Source organism: Schistocerca americana, chromosome 5 (assembly GCF_021461395.2).
Source record: "Schistocerca americana isolate TAMUIC-IGC-003095 chromosome 5, iqSchAmer2.1, whole genome shotgun sequence".
In the NCBI taxonomy this organism is placed as follows: Eukaryota; Metazoa; Arthropoda; class Insecta; order Orthoptera; family Acrididae; genus Schistocerca; species Schistocerca americana.
The window spans coordinates 757,175,606-757,200,151 of NC_060123.1; positions in this window are offsets into that span (position 1 = coordinate 757,175,606).

Here is a 24,546-nt window from a genome sequence, read left to right on the forward strand (position 1 = left end):
ACAGTAAACCTGAAGTGAATCATCGGAATCTATAACTAGTGTCACAGGAATGGTTCAAAACATAGACAGTAAGAAGAGTCAGTCTTCTTGTACTTATGTCGGCATTGTGCCTTTTCTATTTAATTTCGATGCAATTTCTGTGTTTAATCGACAATAACAAGATCCAAGGGATACAGTAAACCTGGAGTGAAGCATCGGAATCTATAACTAGTGTCAATGGAATGGTTCAAATCATAGACAGGAAGAAGAGGCAGTCCTCTTGTACTTAGGCCGGCATTGTGCCTTTTGTATTTAATTCCGATGCAATTTCTGTGTTTCATCGTCAATAAGAAGGTCAGAGGGATACAGTAAACCTGAATTGAATCATGGGAATCTATAACTAGTGTCACAGGAATGGTTCAAAGCATAGTCAGTAAGAGGAGTCAGTCTTCTTGTACTTAGGCCGGCATTGTGCCTTTTGTATTTAATTCCGATGCAATTTCTGTGTTTCATCGTCAATAAGAAGGTCCAAGGGATACAGTAAACCTCAAGTGAAGCATCGGAATCTATAACTAGTGTCACAGGAATGGTTCAAAACATAGTCAGTAGGAAGAGTCGGTCTTCATGTACTCCAGTCGGCATTGTGCCTTTTGTATTTAATTCCGATGCAATTTCTATGTTTCATCGTCAATAAGAAGGTCCTAGGGATACGGTAAACCTGGAGTGAAGCATCGGAATCTATAACTAGTGTCACAGGAATAGTTTTAAACATAGACAGTAAGAAGAATCAGTCTTCTTGTACTTAAGTCGGCATTGTGCCTTTTGTATTTAATTCCGATAGAAATTCTGTGTTTCATCGTCAATAAGAAGGTCCAAGGGATACAGTAAACCTGAAGGGAAGCATGGGAATCTATAACAAGTGTCACAGGAATGTTTCAAAACATAGTCAGTAAGAAGAGTCAGTCTTCTTGTCCTTAAGTCGGCATTGTGCCTTTTGTATTTAATTCCGATAGAATTACTGTGTCTCATCGTCAATAACAAGGTCCAAGGGATACAGTAAACCTCAAGTGAAGCATCGGAATCTGTAACTAGTGTCACAGAAATGGTTCAAAGCATAGTCAGTTGGGAGAGTCGTTCTTCATGTACTTAAGTCGGCATTGTGCCTTTTGTATTTAATTCCGATGCAATTTCTGTGTTTCATCGTCATTAAGAAGGTCCAAGAGATACAGTGAACTTGAAGTGAAGCATCGGAATCTATAACTTGTGTCACAGGAATGGTTCAAATCATAGACTGTAGGAAGAGTCAGTCTTCTTGTACTTAAGTCGGCATTGTGCCATTTGTATTTAATTCCAATGCAATTTCTGTGTTTCATCGTCAATAAGAAGGTCCAAGGGACACAGTAAACCTGAAGTGAAGTATCGGAATCTATAACTAGTGTCACAGGAATGGTTCAAAACAAAGTCAGTAAGAAGAGTCAGTCTTCTTGTCCTTATGTCGGCATTGTGCACTTAGTATTTAATTCCGATGCAATTTCTGGGTTTCATCGTCTATAAGAAGGTCCAAGGGATACAGTAAACCTGGAGTGTAGCATCGGAATCTATAACTAGTGTCACAGGAATGGTTCAGAACATAGACTGTAAGAAGAGTCAGTATTCGTGTACTTAAGTCAGCATTTTGCCTTTTGTATTTAATTCCGATGCAATTTCTGTGTTTCATCGTCAATAAGAAGGTCCAAGGGATACAGTAAACCTGAAGTGAATCATCGGAATCTGTAACTAGTGTCACAGGAATGGTTCAAAACATAGTCAGTAAGAAGAGTCAGTCTTCTTGTCGGCATTGTGCCTTTTCTATTTAATTTCGATGCAATTTCTGTGTTTAATCGACAATAACAAGATCCAAGGGATACAGTCAACCTGGAGTGAAGCATCGGAATCTATAACTAGTGTCAATGGAATGGTTCAAATCATAGACAGGAAGAAGAGACAGTCCTCTTGTACTTAGGCCAGCATTGTGCCTTTTGTATTTAATTCAGATGCAGTTTCTGTGTTTCATCATCAATAAGAAGGTCCAAGGGATACAGTGAACCTGAAGTGAAGCATCGGAATCTATAACTAGTGTCACAGGAATGGTTCAAAACATAGACAGTAAGAAGAGTCAGTTTTCTTGTACTTAAGACTGCATTGTGCCTTTTGTATTTAATTCCGATGCAATTTCTGTGTTTGATCGGGAATAAGAAGGTCAGAGGGATACAGTAAGCCTGAAGTGAAGCATCGTAATCTAAGGGACACAGTAAACCTGAAGTGATGCATCGGAATCTATAACTAGTGTCACAGGAATGGTTCAAAGCATAGACAGTAAGAAGAGTCAGTTTTCTTTTACTTAAGTCAGCATTGTGCCTTTTGTATTTAATTCCGATGCAATTTCTGTGTTTCATCGTCAATAAGAAGGTCAGAGGGATACAGTAAACCTGAAGTGAAGCATCGAAATTTATAACTAGTGTCACAGGAATGGTTCAAATCATTGACTGTAAGAAGAGTCAGTTTTCTTGTACTTAAGTCGGAATTGTGCCTTTTGTATTTAACTCCGAAACAATTTCTGTGTTTCATCATCAATAAGAAGGCCAGAGGGATACAGTAAACCTGAATCGAAGCATCGGAATATATAACTAGTGTCACATGAATGGTTCAAACGTAGACACTAGTAAGAGTCAGTTTTCTTGTACATAAGTCGGTAGTGCGCCTTTTGTATTTACTTCCAATGCAAGTACTGTGTTTCATCGTCAACAAGAAGGTCAGGGGGATACAGTAAACCTGAAGTGAAGCATCGGAATCCATAACTAGTGTCACATGAATGGTTCAAAACATAGACAGTAAGAAGAGTCAGTTTTCTTGTACTTAAGTCGGCACTGTGCCTTTTGTGTTTAATTCCGATGCAATTTCTGTGTTTCATCGTCAATAAGAAGGTCAGAGGGATACAGTAAACCTGTAGTGAAGCATCGGAATCTATAACTAGTGTCACAGGAATGGTTCAAAACATAGACAGTAAGAAGAGTCAGTTTTCTTGTACTTAAGTCGGCGTTGTGCCTTTTGTATTCAATTCCGAAGCAATTTCTGTGATTCATCGTCAATAAGAAGGTCAGAGGGATACAGTAAACCTGAAGTGAAGCATCGGAATCTATAACTAGTGTCACAGGCATGGTTCAAAACATAGACAGTAAGAAGAGTCAGTTTTCTTGTACTTAAGTCGGCGTTGTGCCTTTTGTATTTAATTCCGATGCAATTTCTGTGTTTCATCGTCAATAAGATGGTTAGAGGGATACAGTAAACCTGAAGTGAAGCATCGGAATCTATAACTAGTGTCACAGGAATGGTTCAAAACATAGACAGTAAGAAGAGTCAGTTTTCTTGTACTTAAGTCGGCATTGTGCCTTTTGTATTTAATTCCGATCCAATTTCTGTGTTTCATCGTCAATAAGAAGGCCAGAGGGATACAGTAAACCTGAAGTGAAGCATCGGAATCTATAACTAGTGTCACTGGAATGGATCAAAACATAGACAGTAAGAAGAGGCAGTTTTCTTGTACTTAAGACGGCATTGTACTTTTGTATTTAATTCCGATGCAATTTCTGTGTTTGTTCGTGAATAAGAATGTCAGAGGGATACAGTAAACCTGAAGTGAAGCATTGGAATCCAAGGGATACAGTAAACCTGAAGTGAAGCATCGCAATCTATAACTAGTGTCACAGGAATTGGTCAAAACATTGACTGTAAGAAGAGTCAGTTTTCTTGTACTTGAGTCGGAATTGTGCCTTTTGTATTTAACTCCGAAGCAATTTCTATGTTTCATCGTCAATAAGAAGGCCAGAGGGATACAGTAAACCTGAAGTGAAGCATCGGAATCTGTAACTAGTGTCACAGGAATGGTTCAAAACACAGACAGTAAGAAGAGTCAGTTTTCTTGTACTTAAGTCGGCATTGTGCTTTGTGTATTTAATTCCGATGCAATTTCTGTGTTTCATCGTCAATAAGAAGGTCAGAGGGATACGGTAAACCTGAAGTGAAGCATCGGAATCTATATTTAGTGTCACAGGAATGGTTCAAAGCATAGACAGTAAGAAGAGTCAGTTTTCTTGTACTTAAGTCGGCATTTGGCCTTTTGTATTTAATTCCGACGCAATTTCTGTGTTTCATCGTCAATAAGAAAGTCAGAGGGATACTGTGAAGTTGAAGTGAAGCATCGGAATCTATAACTAGTGTCACAGGAATGGTTCAAAACTTAGACTGTAAGAAGAGTCAGTTTTCTTGTACTTAGGTCGGCATTGTGCCCTTTGTATTTATTTCCGATGCAATTTGTGTGTTTCATCGTCAATAAGAAGTTCAGAGGGATACAGTAAACCTGAAGTGAAGCATCGGAATTTATAACTAGTGTCACATGAATGGTTCAGAACATTGACAGTAAGAAGAGTCAGTTTTCTTGTACTTATGTCGGCATTGTGCTTTTTGTATTTAACTCCCATGCAATATCTGTGTTTCATCGTCAATAAGAAGGTCAAAGGGAAACAGTAATCCTGAAGTGAAGCATCGGAATCTATATTTAGTGTCACAGGAATGGTTCATAACGTAGACAGTAAGAAGATTCAGTTTTCTTGTAATTAAGTCGGCATTGTGCCTTTTCAATTTAATTCCGATGCAATTTCTGTGTTTCATCGTCAATAAGATGGTCAGAGGGATGCAGTAAACCTGAAGTGAAGCATCGGAATCTGTAACTGATGTCACAGGAATGGTTCAAAACATAGAGAGTTAGAAGAGTCAGTTATCTTGTACTTAAGTCGGCATTGTTCCTTTTCTATTTAATTCCGATGCAATTTCTATGTTTCATCGTCAATAAGAAGGTCAGAGGGATACATTAAACCTGAGGTGAAGCATTGGAATCGATAACTAGTGTCACAGGATTGGTTCAAACATAGACAGTAAGAAGCGTCAGTTTTCTTGTACTTAAGTCGGCATTGTGCCTTTTGTATTTAATTCCGATTCAATTTCTGTGTTTGATCGAGAATATGAAGGTCAGAGGGATACAGTAAACCTGAATTGAAGCATCGGAATCTATAACTAATGTCACAGGAATGGTTCAAAACATAGACAGTAGGAACAGTCAGTTTTCTTGTACTTAAGTCGGCATTGTGCTTTTTGTATTCAATTCCGATGCAATTTCTGTGTTTCATCGTCAATAAGAAGGTCAGAGGGATACAGTAAACCTGAAGTGAAGCATCGGAGTCTATAACTAGTGTCACAGGAATGGTTCAAGGCATAGGGAGTAAGAAGAGTCAGTTTTCTTGTACTTAAGTCGGCATTGTTCCTTTTCTATTTAATTCCGATGCAATTTCTATGTTTCATCGTCAATAAGAAGGTCAGAGGGATACAGTAAACCTGAAGTGAAGCATCGGAGTCTATAACTAGTGTCACAGGAATGGTTCAAGGCATAGGGAGTAAGAAGAGTCAGTTTTCTTGTACTTAAGTCGGCATTGTTCCTTTTCTATTTAATTCCGATGCAATTTCTATGTTTCATCGTCAATAAGAAGGTCAGAGGGATACATTAAACCTGAAGTGAAGCATCGGAATCGATAACTACTGTCACAGGATTGGTTCAAACATAGACAGTAAGAAGCGTCAGTTTTCTTGTACTTAAGTCGGCATTGTGCCTTTTGTATTTAATTCCGATCCAATTTCTGTGTTTGATCGACAATATGAAGGTCAGAGGGATACAGTAAACCTGAATTGAAGCATCGGAAACTATAACTAATGTCACAGGAATGGTTCAAAACATAGACAGTAAGAACAGTCAGTTTTCTTGTACTTAAGTCGGCATTGTGCTTTTTGTATTTAATTCCGATGCAATTTCTGTGTTTCATCGTCAATAAGAAGGTCTGAGGGATACAGGAAACCTGAAGTGAAGCATCGGAATCTATATTTAGTGTCACAGGAATGGTTCATAACGTGGACAGTAAGAAGAGTCAGTTTTCTTGTACTTAAGTCGGCATTTGGCATTTTGTATTTAACTCCGACGCAATTTCTGTGTTTCATCGTCAGTAAGAAGGTCAGAGGGATTCAGCAAACCAGAAGTAAAGCATCGGAATCTATTAGTGTTGTCACAGGAATGGTCAAAACATAGACAGTAAGAAGAGTCAGTTTTCTTTTACTTGAGTCGGCGTTGTGCCTTTTGAATTTAATTCCGATGCAATTTCTGTGTTTCATAGTCAATAAGAAGGTCAGAGAGATACAGTAAACCTGAAGTGAAGCATCGGAATCTATAACTAGTGTCACATGAGTGGTTCAAACATAGTCAGTAAGAAGAGTCAGTTTTCTTGTACATAACACGGCATTGTGCCTTTTGTATTTACTTCCGATGCAATTTCTGTGTTTCATCGTCAATAAGAAGGTCAGAGGAATACAGTAAACCTGAAGTGAAGCATCGGAATCCATAACTAGTGTCACATGAATGGTTCAAAACAAATACAGTAAGAAGAGTCATTTTTCTTGTACTTAGGTCGGCATTGTGCTTTTTGTATTTAACTCCGATGTAATATCTGTGTTTCATCGTCAATAAGAAGGTCAGAGGGAAACAGTAATCCTGAAGTGAAGCATCGGAATCTATATTTAGTGTCACAGGAATGGTTCATAACGTAGACAGTAAGAAGATTCAGTTTTCTTGTAATTAAGTCGGCATTGTGCCTTTTCAATTTAATTCCGATGCAATTTCTGTGTTTCATCGTCAATAAGATGGTCAGAGGGATGCAGTAAACCTGAAGTGAAGCATCGGAATCTATAACTGATGTCACAGGAATGGTTCAAAACATAGAGAGTTAGAAGAGTCAGTTATCTTGTACTTAAGTCGGCATTGTTCCTTTTCTATTTAATTCCGATGCAATTTCTATGTTTCATCGTCAATAAGAAGGTCAGAGGGATACATTAAACCTGAAGTGAAGCATCGGAATCGATAACTAGTGTCACAGGATTGGTTCAAACATAGACAGTAAGAAGCGTCAGTTTTCTTGTACTTAAGTCGGCATTGTGCCTTCTGTATTTATTTCCGATTCAATTTCTGTGTTTGATCGAGAATATGAAGGTCAGAGGGATACAGTAAACCTGAATTGAAGCATGGGAATCTATAACTAATGTCACAGGAATGGTTCAAAACATAGACAGTAGGAACAGTCAGTTTTCTTGTACTTAAGTCGGCATTGTGCTTTTTGTATTCAATTCCGATGCAATTTCTGTGTTTCATCGTCAATAAGAAGGTCAGAGGGATACAGTAAACCTGAAGTGAAGCATCGGAGTCTATAACTAGTGTCACAGGAATGGTTCAAGGCATAGGGAGTAAGAAGAGTCAGTTTTCTTGTACTTAAGTCGGCATTGTTCCTTTTCTATTTAATTCCGATGCAATTTCTATGTTTCATCGTCAATAAGAAGGTCAGAGGGATACAGTAAACCTGAAGTGAAGCATCGGAGTCTATAACTAGTGTCACAGGAATGGTTCAAGGCATAGGGAGTAAGAAGAGTCAGTTTTCTTGTACTTAAGTCGGCATTGTTCCTTTTCTATTTAATTCCGATGCAATTTCTATGTTTCATCGTCAATAAGAAGGTCAGAGGGATACATTAAACCTGAAGTGAACCATCGGAATCGATAACTAGTGTCACAGGATTGGTTCAAACATAGACAGTAAGAAGCGTCAGTTTTCTTGTACTTAAGTCGGCATTGTGCCTTTTGTATTTAATTCCGATCCAATTTCTGTGTTTGATCGACAATATGAAGGTCAGAGGGATACAGTAAACCTGAATTGAAGCATCGGAAACTATAACTAATGTCACAGGAATGGTTCAAAACATAGACAGTAAGAACAGTCAGTTTTCTTGTACTTAAGTCGGCATTGTGCTTTTTGTATTTAATTCCGATGCAATTTCTGTGTTTCATCGTCAATAAGAAGGTCTGAGGGATACAGTAAACCTGAAGTGAAGCATCGGAATCTATATTTAGTGTCACAGGAATGGTTCATAACGTGGACAGTAAGAAGAGTCAGTTTTCTTGTACTTAAGTCGGCATTTGGCATTTTGTATTTAACTCCGACGCAATTTCTGTGTTTCATCGTCAGTAAGAAGGTCAGAGGGATTCAGCAAACCAGAAGTAAAGCATCGGAATCTATTAGTGTTGTCACAGGAATGGTCAAAACATAGACAGTAAGAAGAGTCAGTTTTCTTTTACTTGAGTCGGCGTTGTGCCTTTTGAATTTAATTCCGATGCAATTTCTGTGTTTCATAGTCAATAAGAAGGTCAGAGAGATACAGTAAACCTGAAGTGAAGCATCGGAATCTATAACTAGTGTCACATGAGTGGTTCAAACATAGTCAGTAAGAAGAGTCAGTTTTCTTGTACATAACACGGCATTGTGCCTTTTGTATTTACTTCCGATGCAATTTCTGTGTTTCATCGTCAATAAGAAGGTCAGAGGAATACAGTAAACCTGAAGTGAAGCATCGGAATCCATAACTAGTGTCACATGAATGGTTCAAAACAAATACAGTAAGAAGAGTCATTTTTCTTGTACTTAGGTCGGCATTGTGCTTTTTGTATTTCATTCCGATGCAATTTCTGTGTTTCATCGTCAATAAGAAGGTCAGAGGGATACAGTAAACCTGAAGTGAAGCATCGGAATCTGTAACTAGTGTCACAGGAATGGTTCATAACATGGACAGTAAGAAGAGTCAGTTTTCTTGTACTTAAGTCGGCATTGTGCCTTTTGTATTTAATTCCCTTGCAATTTCTGTGTTTCATCAACAATTATAAGGTCAGAGGGATACAGTAAACCTGAAGTGAAGCATCGGTATCTAAAACTAGTGTCACAGGAATGGTTCAAAACTAAGACAGTAAGAGGAGTCAGTTTTCTTGTACTTAAGTCGGCATCGTGCCTTTTGTATTTAATTCCGATGCAATTTCTGTGTTTCATCGTCAATAAGAAGGTCAAAGTGATGCAGTAAACCTGAAGTGAAGCATCGGGATCTATAACTAGTGTCACAGGAATGGTCCAAAACGTACTATAACTAGTGTCACAGGAATGGTTCAGAACATAGACAGTAAGAAGAGTCAGTTTTCTTGTACTTAAGTCGGCATGTGCTTTTTGTATTTAATTCCGATGCAATTTCTCTGTTTCATCGTCAATAAGAAGGTCAGAGGAATACAGTAAACCTGAAGTGAAGCATCGGAATCTGTATGTAGTGTCACAGGAATGGTTCAAAATATAGACAGTAAGAAGAGTCAGTTTTCTTGTACTAAAGTCGGCATTGTGCTTTTTTTATTTAATTCCGATGCAATTTCTGTGTTTCATCGTCAATAAGAAGGTCAGAGGGATACAGTAAACCTGAAGTGAAGCATCGGAGTCTATAACTAGTGTCACATGAATGGTTCAACACATAGACAGTAAGAAGAGTCAGTTTTCTTGTGCCTTTTGTATTTAATTCCGATGCTATTTCTGTGTTTCATCGTCAATAAGAAGGTCAGAGGGATACAGTAAACCTGAAGTGAAGCATCGGAATCTATAACTAGTGTCACAGGAATGGTTCAAATTATAGACAGTAAGAAGAGTCAGTTTTCTTGTACTTAAGTCGGCATTGTGCATTTTGTATTTAATTCCGATGCAATTTCTGTGTTTCATCAACAATACGAAGTTCAGAGGGATACAGTAAACCTGAAGTGAAGCATCGGAATCTATAACTGGTGTCACAGGAATGGTTCAAAACTTAAACAGGAAGAAGTGTTAGTTTTCCTGTACTTAAGTCGGCATTGTGCCTTTTGTATTAAATTCCGATGTTATTTCTGTGTTTCGTCGTCAATAAGAAGGTCAGAAGGATACAATAAACCTGAAGTGTAGCATCGGAATCTATAACTAGTGCCACAGGAATGGTTCAAAACATAGACAGTAAGAAGAGTCAGTTTTCTTGTACTTAAGTCGGCATTGTGCTTTTTGTATTTAAATCCGATGCAACTTCTGTGTTTCATCGTCAATAAGAAGCTCAGAGGGATACTGTAAACCTGAAGTGAAGCATCGGAATATATATTTAGTGTCACAGGAATGGTTCAAAACATAGACAGTAAGAAGAGTCAGTTTTCTTGTACTTAAGTCGGCATTGTGTCTTTTCTATTTAATTCCGACACAATTTCTTTTTTTCATCGTCAATATGAAGGTGAGAGGAATACAGTAAACCTGAAGTGAAGCATCGGAATCTATAACTAGTGTCACAGGAATGGTTCATAACATAGACAGTAAGAAGAGTCGGTTTTCTTGTACTTAAGTCGGCATTGTGCCTTTTGTATTTAATTCCGATGCAATTTCTGTGTTTCATCGTCAATAAGAAGGGCAGAGGCATACAGTAAACCTGAAGTGAAGCATGGGAATCTATAACTAGTGTCACAGGAATGGTTCAAAACGTAGACAATAAGAAGAGCCAGTTTTCTTGTACTTAAATCGTCATTGTGCCTTTTGTATTTAATTCCGATGCAATTTCTGTGTTTCAACGTCAATAAGAAGGTCAGAGGGATACAATAAACGTGAAGTGAAGCATCGGAAACTATAACATGTGTCACAGGAATGGTTCAAATCATAGACAGTAAGAAGAGTCAGTTTTCCTGTACTTAAGTCGGCATTGTGCCTTTTCTTTTTAATTCCGATGCAATATCTGTGTTTCATCGTCAATAAGAAGGTCAGAGGGATACAGTAAACCTGAAGTGAAGCATCGGAATCTATAACTAGTGTCACAGGAATGGTTCAAAACATAGACAGTAAGAAGAGTCAGTTTTCTTGTACTTAAGTCGGCATTGTGCTTTTGTATTTAACTCCGAAGCAATTTCTGTGTTTCATCATCAATAAGAAGGTCAGAGGGATACAGTAAAAATGAAGTGAAGCATCGGAATCTGTAACTAGTGTCACAGGAATGCTTCAAAACATAGACTGTAAGAAGAGTCAGTTTTCTTGTACTTAAGTCGGCATTGTGCCTTTTGTATTTAATTCCGATGCAATTTCTGTGTTTCATCGTCAATAAGAAGGTCAGAGGGATACAGTAAACCTGAAGTGAGGTATCGGTATCTATAACTAGTGTCACGGGAATGGTTCAAACATAGACAGTAAGAAGAGTCAGTTTTCTTGTACTTAAGTCGGCATTGTGCCTTTTATATGTAATTCCGATGGAGTTTCTGTGTTTCATCGTCAATAAGAAGGTCAGAGAGATACAGTAAACCAGAAGTGAAGCATCGGAATCTACAACTAGTGTCACATGAATGGTTCAAACACAGACAGTAAGAAGAGTCAGTTTTTTTGCACATATGTCGGCATTGTGCCTTTTGTATTTACTTCCGATGCAATTTCTGTGTTTCTTCGTCAATAAGAAGGTCAGAGGGATACAGTTAACCTGAAGTGAAGCATCGGAATCCATAACTAGAGTCATATGAATGGTTCAAAACATATACAGTAAGAAGAGTCAGTTTTCTTGTACTTAAGTCGGCATTGTGCCTTTTGTATTTAATTCCGATGCAATTTCTGTGTTTCATCGTAAATAAGAAGGTCAGAGGGATACAATAAACCTGAGGGGAAGCATCGGAATCTATATTTAGTGTTACAGGAATGGTTCAAAACATAAACAGTAAGAAGAGTCAGTTTTCTTGTACTTAAGTTGGCTTTGTGCCTTTTCTATTTCACTCCTATTCAATTTCTGTGTTTCATCGTCAATAAGAAGGTCAGAGGGATACAGTAAAAATGAAGTGAAGCATCGGAATCTATAACTAGTGTCACAGGAATGGTTCAAAACATAGAGAATAAGAAGAGTCAGTTTTCTTGTACTTAAGTCGGCAATGTTCCTTTTCTATTTAATTCCGATGCAATTTCTATGTTTCATCGTCAATAAGAAGGTCAGAGGGATACAGTAAACCTGAAGTGAAGCATCGGAATCTATAACTAGTGTCACAGGAATAGTTCAAAACATAGACAGTAAGAAGAGTCAGTTTTCTTGTACTTAAGTCGGCGTTGTGCCTTTTGTATTTAATTCCGATGCAATTTCAGTGTTTCATCGTCAATAAGAAGGTCAGAGGGATACAGTGAACCTGAAGTGAAGCATCGGAATCTATAACTAGTGTCACAGGAATGGGTCAAATCATAGACAGTAAGAAGAGTCAGTTTTCTTGTACTTAAGTCGGCCATGTGCCTTTTGTATTTAATTCCGATGCAATTTCTGTGTTTCATCGTCAATAAGAAGGTCAGAGGGATACAGTAAACCTTAAGTGAAGCATCGGAATCTATAACTAGTGTCACTGGAATGGTTCAAAACATAGACAGTAAGAAGAGGCAGTTTTCTTGTACTTAAGTCGGCATTGTGCCTTTTGTATTTAATTCCGATGCAATTTCAGTTTTTCATCGTCAATACGAAGGTCAGAGGGACACAGTGAACCTGAAGTGAAGCATCGGAATCTATAACTAGTGTCACAGGAATGGTTCAAAACATAGACAGTAAGAAGAGGCAGTTTTCTTGTACTTAAGTCGGCATTGTGCCTTTTGTATTTAATTCCGATGCAATTTCTGTGTTTGATCGTGAATAAGAAGGTCAGAGGGATACAGTATACCTGAAGTGATGCATCGGAATCTATAACTAGTGTCACAGGAATGGTTCAAAACATTGACTGTAAGAAGAAACAGTTTTCTTGTACTTAAGTCGGAATTGTGCCTTTTGTATCTAACTCCGAAGCAATTTCTGTGTTTCATCGTCAATAAGAAGGACAGAGGGATACAGTAAATCTGAAGTGAAGCATCGGAATCTATAACTAGTGTCACATGAATGGTTCAAACATAGACAGTAAGAAGGGTGAGTTTTCTTGTACATAAGTCGGCAGTGTGCCTTTTGTATTTACTTCCGATGCAATTTCTGTGTTTCATCGTCAATAAGAAGGACAGGAGGATACAGTAAACCTGAAGTGAAGCATCGGAATCAATAACTAGTGTCACAGGAATGGTTCAAAACATAGACAGTAAGAAGAGTCAGTTTTCTTGTACTGAAGTCGGCATTGTGCCTTTTGTATTTAACTCCGATGCAATTTCTGTGTTTCATCGTCAATAAGAAGGTCAGAGGGATACAGTGAACCTGAAGTGAAGCATCGGAATCTATAACTAGTGTCACAGGAATGGTTCAAAACATAGACAGCAAGAAGAGTCAGTTTTCTTGTACTTAAGTCGGCATTGTGCCTTTTGTATTTAATTCCGATGCAATTTTTGTGTTTGATCGTCAATAAGAAGGTCAGAGGGATACAGTAAACCTGACGTGAAGCATCGGAATTTATAACTAGTGTCACAGGAATGGTTCAAATCGTAGACAGTAAGAAGAGTCAGTTTTCTTGTACTTAAGTCGGCATTGTGCCTTTTGTATTTAATTCCAATGCAATTTCTGTGTTTCATCGTCAATAAGAAGGTCAGAGGGATACAGTAAAAATGAAGTGAAGCTTCGGAATCTATAACTAGTGTCACTGGAATGATTCAAAACATAGACAGTAAGAAGAGTCAGTTTTCTTGTACTTAAGTCGGCATTGTGTTTTGTATTTAATTCCGATGCAATTTCAGTGTTTCATCGTCAATAAGAAGGCCAGAGGGATACAGTAAACCTGAAGTGAAGCATCGGAATCCATAACTAGTGTCACATGAATGGTTCAAACATAGACAGTAAGAAGGGTCAGTTTCCATGTACATAAGTCGGCAGTGTGCCTTTTGTATTTACTTCCGATGCAATTTCTGTGTTTCATCGTCAATAAGAAGGTCAGGGGGATACAGTAAACCTGAAGTGAAGCATCGGAATCAATAACTAGTGTCACAGGAATGGTTCAAAACATAGACAGTAAGAAGAGTCAGTTTTCTTGTACTTAAGTCGGCATTGTGCCTTTTGTATTTAACTCCGATGCAATTTCAGTGTTTCATCGTCAATAAGAAGGTCAGAGGGATACAGTGAACCTGAAGTGAAGCATCGGAATCTATAACTAGTGTCACAGGAATGGTTCAAAACATAGACAGCAAGAAGAGTCAGTTTTCTTGTACTTAAGTCGGCATTGTGCCTTTTGTATTTAATTCCGATGCAATTTTTGTGTTTGATCGTCAATAAGAAGGTCAGAGGGATACAGTAAACCTGACGTGAAGCATCGGAATTTATAACTAGTGTCACAGGAATGGTTCAAATCGTAGACAGTAAGAAGAGTCAGTTTTCTTGTACTTAAGTCGGCATTGTGCCTTTTGTATTTAATTCCAATGCAATTTCTGTGTTTCATCGTCAATAAGAAGGTCAGAGGGATACAGTAAAAATGAAGTGAAGCATCGGAATCTATAACTAGTGTCACTGGAATGATTCAAAACATAGACAGTAAGAAGAGTCAGTTTTCTTGTACTTAAGTCGGCATTGTGTTTTGTATTTAATTCCGATGCAATTTCAGTGTTTCATCGTCAATAAGAAGGCCAGAGGGATACAGTAAACCTGAAGTGAAGCATCGGAATCCATAACTAGTGTCACATGAATGGTTCAAACATAGACAGTAAGAAGGGTCAGTTTCCATGTACATAAGTCGGCAGTGTGCCTTTTGTATTTACTTCCGATGCAATTTCTGTGTTTCATCGTCAATAAGAAGGTCAGGGGGATACAGTAAACCTGAAGTGAAGCATCGGAATCAATAACTAGTGTCACAGGAATGGTTCAAAACATAGACAGTGAGAAGAGTCAGTTTTCTTGTACTTAAGTCGGCATTGTGCCTGTTGTATTTAATTCCGATGCAATTTCTGTGTTTGATCGTGAATAAGAAGGTCAGAGGGATACAGTAAACCTGAAGTGATGCATCGGAATCTATAACTAGTGTCACAGGAATGGTCCAAAGCATAGACAGTAAGAAGAGTCAGTTTTCTTGTACTTAAGTCGGCATTGTGCCGTTTGTATTTAATTCCGATGCAATTTCTGTTTCATCGTCAATAAGAAGGTCAGAGGGATACAGTAAGCCTGAAGTGAAGCATCGAAATCTATAACTAGTGTCACTGGAATGGTTCAAAACATTGACTGTAAGAAGAGTCAGTTTTCTTGTACTTAAGTCGGAATTGTGCCTTTTGTATTTAACTCCGAAGCAATTTCTGTGTTTCATCGTCAATAAGAAGGCCAGAGGGATACAGTAAACCTGAAGTGAAGCATCGGAATCTATAACTAGTGTCACATGAATGGTTCAAACATAGATAGTAAGAAGGGTCAGTTTTCTTGTACGTAAGTCGGCAGTGTGCCTTTTGTATTTACTTCCGATGCAGTTTCTGTGTTTCATCGTCAATAAGAAGGTCAGGGGGATACAGTAAACCTGAAGTGAAGCATCGGAATCAATAACTAGTGTCACAGGAATGGTTCAAAACATAGACAGTAAGAAGAGTCAGTTTTCTTGTACTTAAGTCGGCATTGTGCCTTTTGTATTTAACTCCGATGCAATTTCAATGTTTCATCGTCAATAAGAAGGTCAGAGGGATACAGTGAACCTGAAGTGAAGCATCGGAATCAATAACTAGTGTCACAGGAATGGTTCATAACATAGACAGTAAGAAGAGTCGGTTTTCTTGTACTTAAGTCGGCATTGTGCCTTTTGTATTTAAATCCGATGCAACTTCTGTGTTTCATCGTCAATAAGAAGGTCAGAGGGATACTGTAAACCTGAAGTGAAGCATCGGAATATATATTTAGTGTCACAGGAATGGTTCAAAACATAGACAGTAAGAAGAGTCAGTTTTCTTGTACTTAAGTCGGCATTGTGCCTTTTCTATTTAATTCCGACTCAATTTCTTTTTTTCATCGTCAATATGAAGGTGAGAGGTATACAGTAAACCTGAAGTGAAGCATCGGAATCTATAACTAGTGTCACAGGAATGGTTCATAACATAGACAGTAAGAAGAGTCGGTTTTCTTGTACTTAAGTCGGCATTGTGCCTTTTGTATTTAATTCCGATGCAATTTCTGTGTTTCATCGTCAATAAGAAGGGCAGAGGCATACAGTAAACCTGAAGTGAAGCATCGGAATCTATAACTAGTGTCACAGGAATGGTTCAAAACGTAGACAATAAGAAGAGCCAGTTTTCTTGTACTTAAATCGTCATTGTGCCTTTTGTATTTAATTCCGATGCAATTTCTGTGTTTCATCGTCAATAAGAAGGTCAGAGGGATACAATAAACGTGAAGTGAAGCATCGGAAACTATAACATGTGTCACAGGAATGGTTCAAATCATAGACAGTAAGAAGAGTCAGTTTTCCTGTACTTAAGTCGGCATTGTGCCTTTTCTTTTTAATTCCGATGCAATATCTGTGTTTCATCGTCAATAAGAAGGTCAGAGGGATACAGTAAACCTGAAGTGAAGCATCGGAATCTATAACTAGTGTCACAGGAGTGGTTCAAAACATAGACAGTAAGAAGAGTCAGTTTTCTTGTACTTAAGTCGGCATTGTGCTTTTGTATTTAACTCCGAAGCAATTTCTGTGTTTCATCATCAATAAGAAGGTCAGAGGGATACAGTAAACCTGAAGTGAAGCATCGGAATCTGTAACTAGTGTCACAGGAATGCTTCAAAACATAGACTGTAAGAAGAGTCAGTTTTCCTGTACTTAAGTCGGCATTGTGCCTTTTGTATTTAATTCCGATGCAATTTCTGTGTTTCATCGTCAATAAGAAGGTCAGAGGGATACAGTAAACCTGAAGTGAGGTATCGGTATCTATAACTAGTGTCACGGGAATGGTTCAAACATAGACAGTAAGAAGAGTCGGTTTTCTTGTACTTAAGTCGGCATTGTGCCATTTGTATTTACTTCCGATGCAATTTCTGTGTTTCATCGTCAATAAGAAGGTCAGAGGGATACAGTTAACCTGAAGTGAAGCATCGGAATACATAACTAGTGTCATATGAATGGTTCAAAACATATACAGTAAGAAGAGTCAGTTTTCTTGTACTTAAGTCGGCATTGTGCCTTTTGTATTTAATTCCGATGCAATTTCTGTGTTTCATCGTAAATAAGAAGGTCAGAGGGATACAGTAAACCTGAGGGGAAGCATCGGAATCTATATTTAGTGTTACAGGAATGGTTCAAAACATAAACAGTAAGAAGAGTCAGTTTTCTTGTACTTAAGTCGGGTTTGTGCCTTTTCTATTTCACTCCGATGCAATTTCTGTGTTTCATCGTCAATAAGAAGGTCAGAGGGATACAGTAAAAATGAAGTGAAGCATCGGAATCTATAACTAGTGTCACAGGAATGGTTCAAAACATAGAGAATAAGAAGAGTCAGTTTTCTTGTACTTAAGTCGGCATTGTTCCTTTTCTATTTAATTCCGATGCAATTTCTATGTTTCATCGTCAATAAGAAGGTCAGACTGATACAGTAAACCTGAAGTGAAGCATCGGAATCTATAACTAGTATCACAGGAATAGTTCAAAACATAGACAGTAAGAAGAGTCAGTTTTCTTGTACTTTAGTCGGCGTTGTGCCTTTTGTATTTAATTCCGATGGAATTTCTGTGTTTCATCGTCAATAAGAAGGTCAGAGGGGTACAGTAAACCTGAAGTGAAGCATCGGAATCTATAACTAGTGTCACAGGAATAGTTCAAAACATAGACAGTAAGAAGAGTCAGTTTTCTTGTACTTAAGTCGGCATTGTGCCTTTTGTATTTAATTCCGATGCAATTTCAGTGTTTCATCGTCAATAAGAAGGTCAGAGGGATACAGTGAACCTGAAGTGAAGCATCGGAATCTATAACTAGTGTCACAGGAATGGGTCAAATCATAGACAGTAAGAAGAGTCAGTTTTCTTGTACTTAAGTCGGCCATGTGCCTTTTGTATTTAATTCCGATGCAATTTCTGTGTTTCATCGTCAATAAGAAGGTCAGAGGGATACAGTAAACCTTAAGTGAAGCATCGGAATCTATAACTAGTGTCACTGGAATGGTTCAAAACATAGACAGTAAGAAGAGGCAGTTTTCTTGTACTTAAGTCGGCATTGTGCCTTTTGTATTTAATTCCGATGCAATTTCAGTTTTTCATCGTCAATACGAAGGTCAGAGGGACACAGTGAACCTGAAGTGAAGCATCGGAATCTATAACTAGTGTCACAGGAATGGTTCAAAACATAGACAGTAAGAAGAGGCAGTTTTCTTGTACTTAAGTCGGCATTGTGCCTTTTGTATTTAATTCCGATGCAATTTCTGTGTTTGATCGTGAATAAGAAGGTCAGAGGGATACAGTATACCTGAAGTGATGCATCGGAATCTATAACTAGTGTCACAGGAATGGTTCAAAGCATAGACAGTAAGAAGAGTCAGTTTTCTACATCTACATCTACATCTATACTCCGCGAGCCACCTTACGGTGTGTGGCGGAGGGTACTTATTGTACCACTATCTGATCCCCCCTTCCCTGTTCCATTCACGAATTGTGCGTGGGAAGAACGACTGCTTGTAAGTCTCCGTACTTGCTCTAATTTCTCGGATCTTTTCGTTGTGATCATTACGCGAGATATATGTGGGCGGTAGTAATATGTTGCCCATCTCTTCCCGGAATGTGCTCTCTCGTAATTTCGATAATAAACCTCTCCGTATTGCGTAACGCCTTTCTTGAAGTGTCCGCCACTGGAGCTTGTTCAGCATCTCCGTAACGCTCTCGCGCTGACTAAATGTCCCCATGACGAATCGCGCTGCTTTTCACTGGATCATGTCTATCTCTTCTATTAATCCAACCTGGTAAGGGTCCCATACTGATGAGCAATACTCAAGAATCGGACGAACAAGCGTTTTGTAAGCTACTTCTTTCGTCGATGAGTCACATTTTCTTAGAATTCTTCCTATGAATCTCAACCTGGCGCCTGCTTTTCCCACTATTTGTTTTATGTGATCATTCCACTTCAGATCGCTCCGGATAGTAACTCCTAAGTATTTTACGGTCGTTACCGCTTCCAATGATTTACCACCTATGGCATAATCGTACTGGAATGGATTTCTGCCCCTATGTATGCGCATTATATTACATTTATCTACGTTTAGGGAAAGCTGCCAGCTGTCGCACCATGCATTAATCCTCTGCAGGTCCTCCTGGAGTACGTACGAGTCTTCTGATGTTGCTACTTTCTTGTAGACAACCGTGTCATCTGCAAATAGCCTCACGGAGCTACCGATGTTGTCAACTAAGTCATTTATGTATATTGTAAACAATAAAGGTCCTATCACGCTTCCCTGCGGTACTCCCGAAATTACCTCTACATCTGCAGATTTTGAACCGTTAAGAATGACATGTTGTGTTCTTTCTTCTAGGAAATCCTAAATCCAATCACAAACCTGGTCCGATATTCCGTAAGCTCGTATTTTTTTCACTAAACGTAAGTGCGGAACCGTATCAAATGCCTTCCTGAAGTCCAGGAATACGGCATCAATCTGCTCGCCAGTGTCTACGGCACTGTGAATTTCTTGGGCAAATAGGGCGAGCTGAGTTTCACATGATCTCTGTTTGCGGAATCCATGTTGGTTATGATGAAGGAGATTTGTATTATCTAAGAACGTCATAATACGAGAACACAAAACATGTTCCATTATTCTACAACAGATTGACGTAAGCGAAATAGGCCTATAATTATTCGCATCTGATTTATGACCCTTCTTGAAAATGGGAACGACCTGCGCTTTCTTCCAGTCGCTAGGTACGTTCTTCCAGCGATCTACGATAAATTGCTGATAGAAAGGGGGCAAGTTCTTTAGCATAATCACTGTAGAATCTTAAGGGTATCTCGTCTGGTCCGGATGCTTTTCCGCTACTAAGTGATAGCAGTTGTTTTTCAATTCCGATATCGTTTATTTCAATATTTTCCATTTTGGCGTCCGTGCGACGGCTGAAGTCAGGGACCGTGTTACGATTTTCCGCAGTGAAACAGTTTCGGAACACTGAATTCAGTATTTCTGCCTTTCTTCGGTCGTCCTCTGTTTCGGTGCCATCGTGGTCAACGAGTGACTGAGTAGGGGATTTAGATCCGCTTACCGATTTTACATATGACCAAAACTTTTTAGGGTTCTTGTTTAGATTGTTTGCCAATGTTTTATGTTCGAATTCGTTGAATGCTTCTCTCATTGCTCTCTTTACGCTCTTTTTCGCTTCGTTCAGCTTTTCCTTATCAGCTATGATTCGACTACTCTTAAACCTATGATGAAGCTTTCTTTGTTTCCGTAGTACCTTTCGTACATGATTGTTATACCACGGTGGATCTTTCCCCTCGCTTTGGACCTTAGTCGGTACGAACTTATCTAAGGCGTACTGGACGATGTTTCTGAATTTTTTCCATTTTTGTTCCACATCCTCTTCCTCAGAAATGAACGTTTGATGGTGGTCACTCAGATATTCTGCGATTTGTGCCCTATCACTCTTGTTAAGCAAATATATTTTCCTTCCTTTCTTGGCATTTCTTATTACACTTGTAGTCATTGATGCAACCACTGACTTATGATCACTGATACCCTCTTCTACATTCACGGAGTCGAAAAGTTCCGGTCTATTTGTTGCTATGAGGTCTAAAACGTTAGCTTCACGAGTTGGTTCTCTAACTATCTGCTCGAAGTAATTCTCGGACAAGGCAGTCAGGATAATGTCACAAGAGTCTCTGTCCCTGGCTCCAGTTCTGATTGTGTGACTATCCCATTCTATACCTGGTAGATTGAAGTCTCCCCCTATCACAATAGTATGATCACGAAACTTCTTCACGACGTTCTGCAGGTTCTCTCTGAGGCGCTCAACTACTACGGTTGCTGATGCAGGTGGTCTATAGAAGCATCCGACTATCATATCTGACCCACCTTTGATACTTAACTTAACCCAGATTATTTCACATTCGCATTCGCTAACAACTTCACTGGATATTATTGAATTCTTTACTGCTATAAATACTCCTCCACCATTGGCGTTTATCCTATCCTTGCGGTATATATTCCATTCTGTGTCTAGGATTTCGTTACTGTTCACTTCTGGTTTTAACCAACTTTCCGTTCCTAATACTATATGCGCACTATTTCCTTCAATAAGAGATACTAATTCAGGAACCTTGCCCTGGATACTCCTGCAGTTTACCAATATTACGTTAACTTTTCCTGTTTTTGGTCTCTGAGGACGGACGTTCTTTATCAACGATGATAATGTCCTCTCTGGTAATCCGTCAGGTATTTTATCGTTTCGCCCAAGGGGGGGTCCCTCTAACCTAAAAAACCCCCGTGTGCACGCCACACGTACTCTGCTACCCTAGTAGCTGCTTCCGGTGTGTAGTGCACGCCTGACCTGTCTAGGGGGGCCCTACAGTTCTCCACCCAATAACGGAGGTCGATGAATTTGCAACCATTATAGTCGCAGAGTCGTCTGAGCCTCTGGTTTAGACCGTCCACACGGCTCCAAACCAGAGGACCGCGATCGACTCTGGGCACTATGCTGCAGATATTAAGCTCAGCTTGCACTCCGCGTGCGATGCTGGTTGTCTTCACCAAATCAGCCAGCCGCCGGAAGGAACCAAGGATGGCCTCAGAACCCAAGCGGCAGGCGTCATTCGTTCCGACATGTGCTACTATCTGCAGCCGGTCACACCCAGTGCGTTCAATAGCTGCCGGAAGGGCCTCCTCCACATTACGGACGAGACCCCCCGGCAAGCACACCGAGTGCACACTGGCATTCTTCCCCGACCTACCCGCTATTTTCCTGAGGGGCTCCATAACCCGCCTAACGTTGGAGCTCCCTATAACTAATAGGCCCGCCCTCTGTGACTGTCGGGACCTTGCCGGAGAATCGGCCACTGGCCCAACAGGCGAGGCATCCTGTGGTGGCTCGGAAACGATGTCATCACCACTAGGAAGCACCCCGTACCTGTTGGAAAGGGGTAAGGCAGCTGCCACGCGGCCAGATCCCACCTTCGCCTTTCGGCCAGGCACGCGCGAGCCCACCACTGTCCGCCATTCACCCTGGAGTGATGGCTGACCGGTAAGATGCTCACTGCCGGAAGACGCAGCGACATCAGGGGTTCCATGTGATTCCAAGGCCACCGAAGTAGGCATAGGTCTCACCACAGTTGCCCCAACGCCACTACGAGCCGACGCCTGCGCCTCGAGCTCGATGAGCCTAACAGACAAAGCCTCCACCTGCCCCCGAAGAGTGGCCAATTCTCCTTGCGTCCGCTCACAACAACCACAGTCCCTACACATGACTATGTTTACCCTACTCTATACGGTGACAAATTCCCAAGATAATCTTCTGATGAGCTACTCTGATAATCAAGAAACACTCACTGAAATACGAGACGCGAAAACTACGCTAGGTTTTCCCAGAAAAACTATTTAAAAGCTAAGCGCAGCAAATAAGTACAAAAACGCTTTATACAAACAGTACTCGCTGCTGCTGGTGCTCTCGCTCTGGCTGTCACAAGACAACTGCTGATTCAAGTGACTAGTGGCTAACGGCCGCGAAACAAACAAAAGCCGGTTTTAGGGCGCTTTCTGTTCTAAACGATCAAGAAAACACTAAGAAATCTAACACGAAAACTACGTAAAGTTTTATCAAGAACTGTTAGTTACTATGCAGAGCAGATAAACACAAATAAAATCCCTTCCTTAGTGGAAGGTCGTAAACAAAATGCAAAATAAACGCTTTATACAAACAGTACTCGCTGCTGCTGGTGCTCTCGCTCTGGCTGTCACAAGACAACTCTTGTACTTAAGTCGGCATTGTGCCTTTTGTATTTAATTCCGATGCAATTTCTGTGTTTCATCGTCAATAAGAAGGTCAGAGGGATACAGTAAACCTGAAGTGAAGCATCGAAATCTATAACTAGTGTCACAGGAATGGTTCAAAACATTGACTGTAAGAAGAAACAGTTTTCTTGTACATAAGTCGGAATTGTGCCTTTTGTATCTAACTCCGAAGCAATTTCTGTGTTTCATCGTCAATAAGAAGGACAGAGGGATACAGTAAATCTGAAGTGAAGCATCGGAATCTATAACTAGTGTCACATGAATGGTTCAAACATAGACAGTAAGAAGGGTGAGTTTTCTTGTACATAAGTCGGCAGTGTGCCTTTTGTATTTACTTCCGATGCAATTTCTGTGTTTCATCGTCAATAAGAAGGACAGGAGGATACAGTAAACCTGAAGTGAAGCATCGGAATCAATAACTAGTGTCACAGGAATGGTTCAAAACATAGACAGTAAGAAGAGTCAGTTTTCTTGTACTTAAGTCGGCATTGTGCCTTTTGTATTTAACTCCGATGCAATTTCAGTGTTTCATCGTCAATAAGAAGGTCAGAGGGATACAGTGAACCTGAAGTGAAGCATCGGAATCTATAACTAGTGTCACAGGAATGGTTCAAAACATAGACAGTAAGAAGAGTCAGTTTTCTTGTACTTAAGTCGGCATTGTGCCTTTTGTATTTAATTCCGATGCAATTTTTGTGTTTGATCGTCAATAAGAAGGTCAGAGGGATACAGAAAACCTGACGTGAAGCATCGGAATTTATAACTAGTGTCACAGGAATGGTTCAAATCGTAGACAGTAAGAAGAGTCAGTTTTCTTGTACTTAAGTCGGCATTGTGCCTTTTGTATTTAATTCCAATGCAATTTCTGTGTTTCATCGTCAACAAGAAGGTCAGAGGGATACAGTAAAAATGAAGTGAAGCATCGGAATCTATAACTAGTGTCACTGGAATGATTCAAAACATAGACAGTAAGAAGAGTCAGTTTTCTTGTACTTAAGTCGGCATTGTGTTTTGTATTTAATTCCGATGCAATTTCAGTGTTTCATCGTCAATACGAAGGTCAGAGGGATACAGTGAACCTGAAGTGAAGCATCGGAATCCATAACTAGTGTCACAGGAATGGTTCAAAACATTGACAGTAAGAAGAGTCAGTTTTCTTGTACTTAAGACGGCATTGTGCCTTTTTTATTTAATTCCGATGCAATTTCTGTGTTTCATCGTCAATAAGAAGGTCAGAAGGATACAGTAAACCTGAAGTGAGGTATCGGTATCTATAACTAGTGTCACAGGAATGGTTCAAACATAGACAGTAAGAAGAGTCAGTTTTCTTGCACATAAGTCGGCATTGTGCCTTTTGTATTTACTTCCGATGCAATTTCTGTGTTTCATCGTCAATAAGAAGGTCAGAGGGATACAGTTAACCTGAAGTGAAACATCGGAATCCATAACTAGTGTCATATGAATGGATCAAAACATATGCAGTAAGAAGAGTCAGTTTTCTTGTACTTAAGTCGGCATTGTGCCTTTTGTATTTAATTCCGATGCAATTTCTGTGTTTCATCGTAAATAAGAAGGTCAGAGGGATACAGTAAACCTGAAGGGAAGCATCGGAATCTATATTTAGTGTCACAGGAATGGTTCAAAACATAAACAGTAAGAAGAGTCAGTTTTCTTGTACTTAAGTCGGCTTTGTGCCTTTTCTATTTCACTCCGATGCAATTTCTGTGTT